Here is an 8,686-nt window from a genome sequence, read left to right on the forward strand (position 1 = left end):
TTGAGAACTCTTGGGAAGCAGGCGTCTCCAGAGACCAGCTTGTGCAATTCTGAGGAAGGTTCTGGAACTGCACAAACACCAGGAGAGAGCCCTGCAGTCCCTACTTGGGAACATTGGGGGCCTGCCCAGCAAGCAGCCTGGCTTCCTTTTCCCCTCGTCTACACGTCTGTCTTCATCCTGCCCACGTGGCTGATCTCCCGAGCTCAGGCTCCACTGGCCATCTCTCACCTGAAGCAGCCTGCAAGAGCATGTCCCAGTATGATCCCAGTACAGCCCTCCAAAGCCAGCAGCACCAGGTTGGGAGGAGGGGCAGGGGTCATTGAGCTGGACCAATCCTCCTCTAGCACAAACCACCCCCCTTCCTACCCTATTTGCCTCTCATTTCATGGGTGTGCACAGGGTTGCAAGAGGCACTCCTCGTAGAGTTTGTAACACAGAGATACAGCTCATTCGGTGCAAATAAATGACCATCCTCTCTGCTTTCCTTTTCTTTCAAACTAGAGAAATGCAAGTCGCCCTCCACTCTTCCCTCGATATTACATGGTGGTTTCAATCTCATTATTATTGCATTATATGTAGCACATCTGTTACTGGTCAGGAGCCAACTATTTAATTCTATTAGATACATCTATACGGCAAAGTGATAATCTACACCAGGTTTGTGGAACAAGCACTTAATACTTGGCAGCAAGCAGCCAGAGGCTTGATGCGCAAGTAAGAGGGTGTAGGAGGCCCGTTGTAGCCGAGGGTAGCAGGCGGCCAGAAAGCGCTGCGGCATCGTTCCCCAGGCCAGCATTCCAATGTGGGAAAGAAGTCCGTCAGCGGCTTGTTCCAACATCTGCAAGATATTGATGGAGAACGAGGGAGGTGAGGAGGGGAGGGAGAGGGGAAACGTTTACCTAACCAAATGCTAACTCTTCCAAGGGGATTCATGTCAGCGCAGACTAAATGATGTGAGGGTTTCAGCCACATGTGGTTGTATTTACCCCCCAAGAAATGGACACAGATTCGTGTCTTGTTCAGTAACTGCAGCGCCTTAGACGTGCCTTCTGCAGTTGCCCCTGAGTTCCTACTCGGGTTTCCTGGCTTCATCTCTGCACATCAGGGAATGGGCTTGCTCTCAGCACTGGGGCTCACAAACGGGTGCTGTGTGTGGGAATCTGGCTGGGGCTCTGACCTCCTGGAAATGCTGGCTGGATAGCACCCCTCTCTCCCAAATACCCCATCTTGCCCAGGAGCAGTCCACAGCCTGAGTGCTGCCTTGCTCCCGAGCTGGCCACCTTTTGTCAGCAGCGTCTCCTGTGTTTTCACCTAGAGGGCTGGAGGAAAGAAGAAAGAATGATGATAGGATCTATGTCTGATTTCCCCTCCATCCAGGGGGAAGGATCACTTTTAAATCTCAAAAGTGATGAAGGGAAGTGGGGAGGGGTGGATCAAGAAGAAAGCAAGTCTCTTATTACATTGATTTTAACTAAGATGTCATCAATTTTAAGAAGCCCCGTTATTTTATATACCACTAAGAAAAATACTGATTCCTCAGCTATGATACACAGTCAATTAAAGACACACCCAAATTTCAGAGATGTTAAATTGTAGGGAGGAAAATGTGCAACTGTGGATGCTCAACCCCAGGGCTCCCCCAATACTGGCCACTAATGAGCTGTGGGACAGCGGGCAAATTATTTAGCCTCTCTGAACCTCAATTTCCTCATCTGTGAAATGGGCATAGTTATAGCTCCTGCCTCATACAGTTGTTGCAAGGATTAAATATTACTGTATGTAAGTGCTTAAAGGAGAAGCTGTGTGTTTACTTATTGTGTGACCTTGAACGTCTTGTTTCCTTAGCTACAAAATGCAGGTAGCAATCCAATGATATTTTGCTTCCCCAGTGGCACAGCCATAATCTGCCTGCAATGCAGGAGATCTGAATTTGATCACAAAGATCCCCTGGAACAGGGCATGGCAACCCACTCCAGTATTCTTGCCTGGAGAATCCCATGGACAGAGAAGCCTAGCAGGCTACAGTCCATAGGGTTGCAAAGAGGTGGACACGACTGAAGCAACTTAGCATGCACGCATCCTATTGCATTTACATCCCTTTAATGTGGATCAGTGCTTAGACCTGCACTAACCAGGTCACTGAGAAGGCAATGGCACCCCACTCCAGTACTCCTGCCTGGAAAATCCCATGGACAGAGGAGCCTGGTGGGCTACAGTCTATGGAATCGCTGAGGGTCGGACACGACTCAGTGACTTCACTTTCACTTTTCACTTTCATGCACTGGAGAAGGAAATGGCAACCCACTCTAGTGTTCTTGCCTGGAGAATCCCAGGAACGGGGGAGCCTGGTGGGCTGCCGTCTATGGGGTCACACAGAGTCGGACACGACTGAAGTGACTTAGCAGTAGCAGCAGCAACCAGGTCACCAGGAAGGCAGGTGGATAAAAGAGTTGTTTAAAGTAAAAATTCCATTACAGTGAGTAGACTAATGTGCCAGCAAGATGGCCTCTCCCTCCCCAGTCCTCCCAACTATCTAGGGTACACTTATGGGCACTGCCTTATTGAACCCACTCACCTACCAGGCTGCCTTCCTTTCCAACAGCTCAGGGGAAAGACATGATTTGTCACTGGCCACCAGTCTTTGCTTTTGACATAAACTGCAATTTATATCCCAAATATGGTCAATGTATGCCCTTTGTCCCTGGGGTGTTTTAAGAATCATTCATCAAGCAATTTCATATTTAATCGCGTGGTTAATTTTCTCCATGGCCCTGTAAGGAAGAGAGGGTAAGTGTTACAATTCCCATTTACTCAATGAAAAGGCTGAGGGCTAGAGAAATAAAATGACCACCCAAAGTCACATAAAGCTGGTTCTCTCAGAAATATGTTAGAAGCTTATGCTCCCATGGTGGGTTGAACTCATATTCAGTGCCTCTTCGTGCAACGGCCCCTCTCTGCAGGAGGATTACACATTCCTGCCTCAACTTCATACTGGGCCAGGTGACTTCCCTGGGCCAGTGAAAGGTGAGCTCTGTCCAAGAAGAAGCTCTAAGAGCTCTGAGTGACCTGCCATATGTCTCTTCCTTCTGCCATAAAGTTGTCCAAGTTCCAGCCAGAGGCTGCTTCATCACCTGCCCGGGTCCCCTGGAGCATTCAGCATGGAGCAGAAAGGCAGTGAGCTCAGAGTGGACACACAGCCTGAACGAGAAGCAAACCTTCATGGCTGCAAGCCATAGACATCATGGGGTTGTATGTTCCCCCAAACCTAGCCTCTTTTAACTGATGAAGTGTATTTTCTATTTTTAAAAATGTTTTATTGGAGTGTAGTTGATTTACAGTATTGTGTTAGTTTCTTACTTTTAAAAAATTTTATAATTGGAGTATAGTTGATTTTAAAATGTTGTGCTAGTTTCTGCTGTACAGCGAAGTGAATCAGCTATGCATGTACAGGCATCCACGCTTTCTTAGGTTCTTTTCCCATATGGGTCATAACACAGTACTGAGTAGAGTTCCCCATGCTCTACAGCAGCTCCTTGTTATCTACTTTATGTATGGTACTGCATATATGTCAATCCCAATCTCCCAATTGATTCCTTCTCCCTTCCCCCCATGACTGTAAGGTTGTTTTCTTCATCTGTGACTCTATTTGTTTTGATTTTTTAGATTCTACATATAAGCAATGTCATCTGATATTTGACTTTCTCTGTCTGACTTATTTCATTCAGTACGACAATCTCTAGGTCCATCCAGTTGCCATAAGCGGCCTTATTTCCTTCTTCTCATGGCTGAGTAATGTGACTTCCATTGCATACATGTACCCTCTGTGCACAAGACCTAAACCTCCTGCCCTGCATGAAACATTTGCTCTCCTAGAAGATAATTGAAGTGGCCTGCTATCGGTGGTCTCTGCTTCCTATTTTAGCACACAGCTCTCTTTTTCATATTAGCCCTGATTAGCCCACTCTGAGTACAAAATCAAATAATTCCAATCATGGACTAGAGCAGTATACTTTTTTCCACCAATTAAAAATAAAAATAATAATAATAAAAAAAACGGTTACAGTTTTCCAAGGAAGAATTTTCTGGAGGATTTTGGGTTTACCAATGGTCAAAACGTAATCAGAAATAAGTCCTAGGTGAGCAAAGGAAATCAGAAGTTGAGACACTTAGTAATAAAGTAATGAATGATTTTCTAGAGTGATTGGCTTTGCTGAAGTAAATAGAGCTCCTTCTGGCTACACAGTCGAGCATATTGCTTCCTGGGGATGCCACTTTGTTGGTTAAACTTCTGATCCATTTCATCACTTGGTGGTAACACCTCAGTGAGCACCCCAGGAAGTGGCACTTGGGATCTTGGCAGGCCTGGAGGCACCTGGTTGGGTTCATCTCTCCAGATACCAACACCAGTTCTCTTCGTGAATCAGTCCACCTAAGTCAGGCAGCATATTCAGTCTTAATTAGCCAGAAGGTGTGGTCTTCTGTGGAACTGTGCTACCCTAGACCTCCCGTGGGGGAGCCCAACCTTAAACCGATCTCGCCATGTCTGGCCCTGGCCATGCCCGGTGCAGGCCGTGCCCATGGGACACACTTCTGTCTGCCTTCCTGGTTTTCTGTTCCAGTTTTCCCACCACTCTGAATTTGCTGCTCTGATTATCAGCCTTGTATCTTGGGCTCTGATGACCCTCCACTCCCAGATTTTGGCTGAGGTCCTCCTTCAGATGGTGTGGACTTTGTGCCTTGGGAACATGTTCCACTCCCCACATGCTCCACCGTGACACTGACTCTTTCGAATCTGGGTTCACTTGGCCAGTCTGTATAATACAGAAAGGGATCCTGGGTTGCCCTTCTGAAAGGCAGTCAGCAACCTCCCAGCCAGGTCAGTTTCCAGGCAGCTGCCCTACCTGGACAGCTAAGGACCCTGAATACCTCACCTAAAACTCTCTCCCCCAAGATTCAACCACGATCTCTCATCTCCTTGGAGAATGGGGCATGCAGGCTCCTTCCTGAAGCTCAAATGCATATGGCAGGCTGAGTGCCTAGTTTTGAAGTGCCTGGGGACCTGCAGATAAATGATGGCACTCGGAAGCTGGGGCTCATGTTACTGCTGAGCTGCCCACAACTGGCTTTCTTCGCTCTGAGCGTCTTGGCAGCAGTGTCTTTTCCAGCTGTACGCCTCTTGCTTAATGGGGAGCTGGTCCAGAGCTCTGGAGCGAAGGCCATGAGATCCAAATCCCATTCCAAGCGAGTGAGTGACAAGCAGCTAATTTCCAAAGCTGTGCAGCGGATATTTTTTTCTTCCTTCAACCCTCTGGGAGAGAAAATGATGCAAATGAAATACCCCAAGGGGAAGTAGCTTGTTGTAACTTATGATTAATCTTGAAAAACCACATGAGTTAAGCATTCCAGTCCTGGAGCTAACCTAAAACCAGGAACATGATCCTTCTTACTCACATGCACTCACCCTCCCTCCCCTTTCCCTCTGTAGCTCCCAGAAATCTTAGGTGCTTTTGCACAATTCAGATCCCCTGTCACTTGAGCCAGCAGAGGGTACCTTTGCTGGGACCAGCTAAGAAAAAGGCAGCCTTGGAATCTGTTTTAGGGGAAACTCCTCTCATCCGGGCAATAGCCTAGGACATCTTTACAGCATTTGATGGCATTGTTCTTCATGATAGCCCAATGTTGGGGCTATCTTACCTTACCTTTTCTTAAATCCAATACAATGCTTCTGGAAGCATGTTGGGCTGTGACTGGCCCATGATAATGGTGAATGGTGTCTGGGGACAAAACATGGCTCCCACATGCTGCTCTACAAAAGCAAGGCATCTAGGTGCACTCAAAACGATGCTCTGGTAGGTGTCTGCCTCTCACTGTGAAAAGTCATTTTTACCCCTAGGCTTCTGTTCTTCATCTCAAAAGTGGGACTAACATTATTTCCCTTCCAAGATTGCTTGGGGAAATAAAGTCATTGTGGCAATAACATGATCTCTTTGTACTTCAGCTTCCTCTCTTAGGGTTGTCATGAAAATTAAAGAAGCTTATGTAGGTAAAGTGCTTAAGATAATGCCTGGCACACAGTAAGTGCTGAATAAATATTAGCTGTTATTTTTATTGGCTTTGAATGAAGCCTCGCTAAGGATGGTGAAAAGGAGAAAGTGTGGCACCAAAAAAACATGAGTTACCTCCCTGCTGTTGACAGCTCTTAAGGTGTTTCTCCTGAGCAATTGGCAAGAGATTCTTTATCCCAAGACAACTAGCACCTGCCCTCACACATTTAGGTTGCCCAAGAGTGAGGTGGCAGTTTGGACAGAGCTGTTTTGAGATGGGACATTTCAATGTGACCTTTTTGCTATTGATCCATCATAATGCAGAAAACATCCTTTTTTCCTTAATATATATATTTTATTGAAGTATAGTTGACTTACAACATTTCAGGTACACAGCAAAGTGATTCAGTTATACATACACACATATATTATCTTTCATATTATTTTCCATTATAAGTTATTATAAGATATTGACTAGAGTTCCCTGTGCTATACACTAAATCTTCATTGCTTATTGTGTATCTATTTTTTAAAATTAGAAATCTAGCATTCTATTTATACTAAGTCAAACAAATGAAATCACATTTCATAATTTTTTTAGCTAAACAAAAATTCACAAGTTTTCTAAAATATATATATTATACATATTATTTTTGTATATATGTGTATACAAAGGCTTTTCTACTATGTTTGATAAAGACTTAAGAAAGAACATCAAAGAAAAAAAAAAGAGAGGGAGAAATTGGAGAACATAAACTAAGTGAAATGGGAGCACTGAATATAAAATAGAAAAAGTGAAACAAACTAGATAAAAGTAAAAGATCATTATATAGTCCAATTGTTTCTAAACATGGCTGCTCATTAGAAACATACCTGGAGCTTTAGAGAAAAAAAGCAATACCTGGTCATCTGTATTTTTTAAAAAAGTCCAAGATAATTCTGATATGTATCTGGATTTTAAAAAGTGAGTACATGTTTTTCTATTGATGATATAGAATTCAATTATTTTCTGTTGATCAATCATGATACAATGGTATTAAGTAATAGTTACATAATCACAGTAGTAAGAGATGTTTATCAGTTTTCACAATCAACAGCCAGACAAAATACAAAAGATGCTTACAATTGCAAGCCACAGTGGAAACATGATTAACCTAACTATATAAAATAACTATGTACAGTCTGAGGGGTTAAGTAGAGTGATGTGGTAAGTGGAAGTGCATACATGCACATATTTTCATCTGCCCACCCTATGCCTTTTGGTTGGTGCCTTTAATCCATTTACATTTAAGGTAATTATCGATATGTATGATCCTATGACCATTTTCTTAATTGTTTTGGGAGAAAATGGATTTTAAAAAAAATTAAAAGTAATGAGGACAACTGACCTTGAGCCTTCCTCTCTCCCTGAACCCAATCTTGTCCTTAAAACTGACCTCTTGGAGTCAAAGAGGAAGTGTTGCTGTGTACACATTCCTTGTTAACTACATCTTTTATTTATTTATTTTTAATTGAAATTTTAAGCATTTATTTTCTAGGCTTCATCAGAATATCCTGGGTCAAAACGTGATGTCAGATGTCTATGTTCTCCCACAGACTACCTAGTTTTCTTAGTGCGGCTATTCCCACAGGGTCACTGGCCCACCTGGCTCTGTGAGGGGTAAACCAAGGGCAGTCAGCCTTGGACCAGTTTCATCCTGAGGAGAAGGAGGCAGCATCATTGGCCACCGAGTTGGGAGAGGCTGAGTTGGGGTACGGGAGTGTCCAGGATCGGAGGCATTGACATCACCTGGCACCCTTTCGGGCTTCCTTCCCAGCTCTGGTTTTAATTAGCTGCTTCCGGATTTAAGCTCCCAAATGTTCTGCCTCCATCCCGTCTAATCCTGCAGGCTGATGGGCCCTTATTTATGCGCATCAATACTGTTTACAAACATGAAAGCCGCCCAGCAGTGTTTGAACTTTAGGCATTGCCATTGGTTATCAATAAGGAAAGGCAACCCTGCAGGGGGTGCGTCGATATCACCAGGTCAATACTGCACGTGCAGGCGAGATCCAGGCCTTGCTGCACTGTCTGGGGGAGGAGGCTTGGGATGGCAGAGGCTCTTCCGGCTTTGCTTTCTTAGTATGACCGTCTCCTTTCCCTTTCTGAGTCACCCGGTGATCTCCTATGGGGCAGATCTGTTTACCTAAGAAGCTTCCTGTTGCAGCAGAGAGAAGAAAGCTAGCATTTTGGAAGAATATTCTTTTCCCAGTGGACACATTGGCCCACTATTGTCTTGGGGTACTGGGACCAGGGGTCAGTTTTCTGGCAGACTCTCCCACAGTTAAAAGCCATATGAGTAGGGACCAATCAGAAGCTCTCTTGACCTCACTTTTTAAATCTAGAAAATATTAGTCTCAAAAGTCAAATGTGATAACCTGCACAGAAGTGTTTTTGTAAGCTGAGATGGGTCAAATGTCTTATAGCCTGGTTTACAGAGGTGGGTTCAAACTCCAGTGCTGCCACTTACTGGCTGGATGTCCCCCAGCAGTTTATAGAAACTCTCTAATCCTCAATTTACTCGTGATAAATGGGCTTAATAGTGATACTGACCTGGAAGGCTGTTTCAGGACTAAATGGGATTAAACATTAAAAAGTGTGT

General features: G+C 44.4%; 1 long non-coding RNA gene across 1 annotated transcript; it reads left to right on the forward strand.

The window, feature by feature from the left end:
* The first annotated feature begins 643 nt into the window (after positions 1–643).
* On the forward strand, positions 644–3,690 carry LOC147344349 (uncharacterized). Its single transcript, XR_015155899.1, has 2 exons — positions 644–867; positions 2,961–3,690. It is a non-coding gene; the product is annotated as an uncharacterized LOC147344349 (long non-coding RNA).
* The last annotated feature ends 4,996 nt before the right edge of the window (positions 3,691–8,686 follow it).

This window comes from Bos grunniens, chromosome 26, assembly GCF_055505025.1.
Source record: "Bos grunniens cultivar Pamir isolate PY7600 chromosome 26, Bosgru_T2T1.0, whole genome shotgun sequence".
Taxonomy (NCBI): domain Eukaryota; kingdom Metazoa; phylum Chordata; class Mammalia; order Artiodactyla; family Bovidae; genus Bos; species Bos grunniens.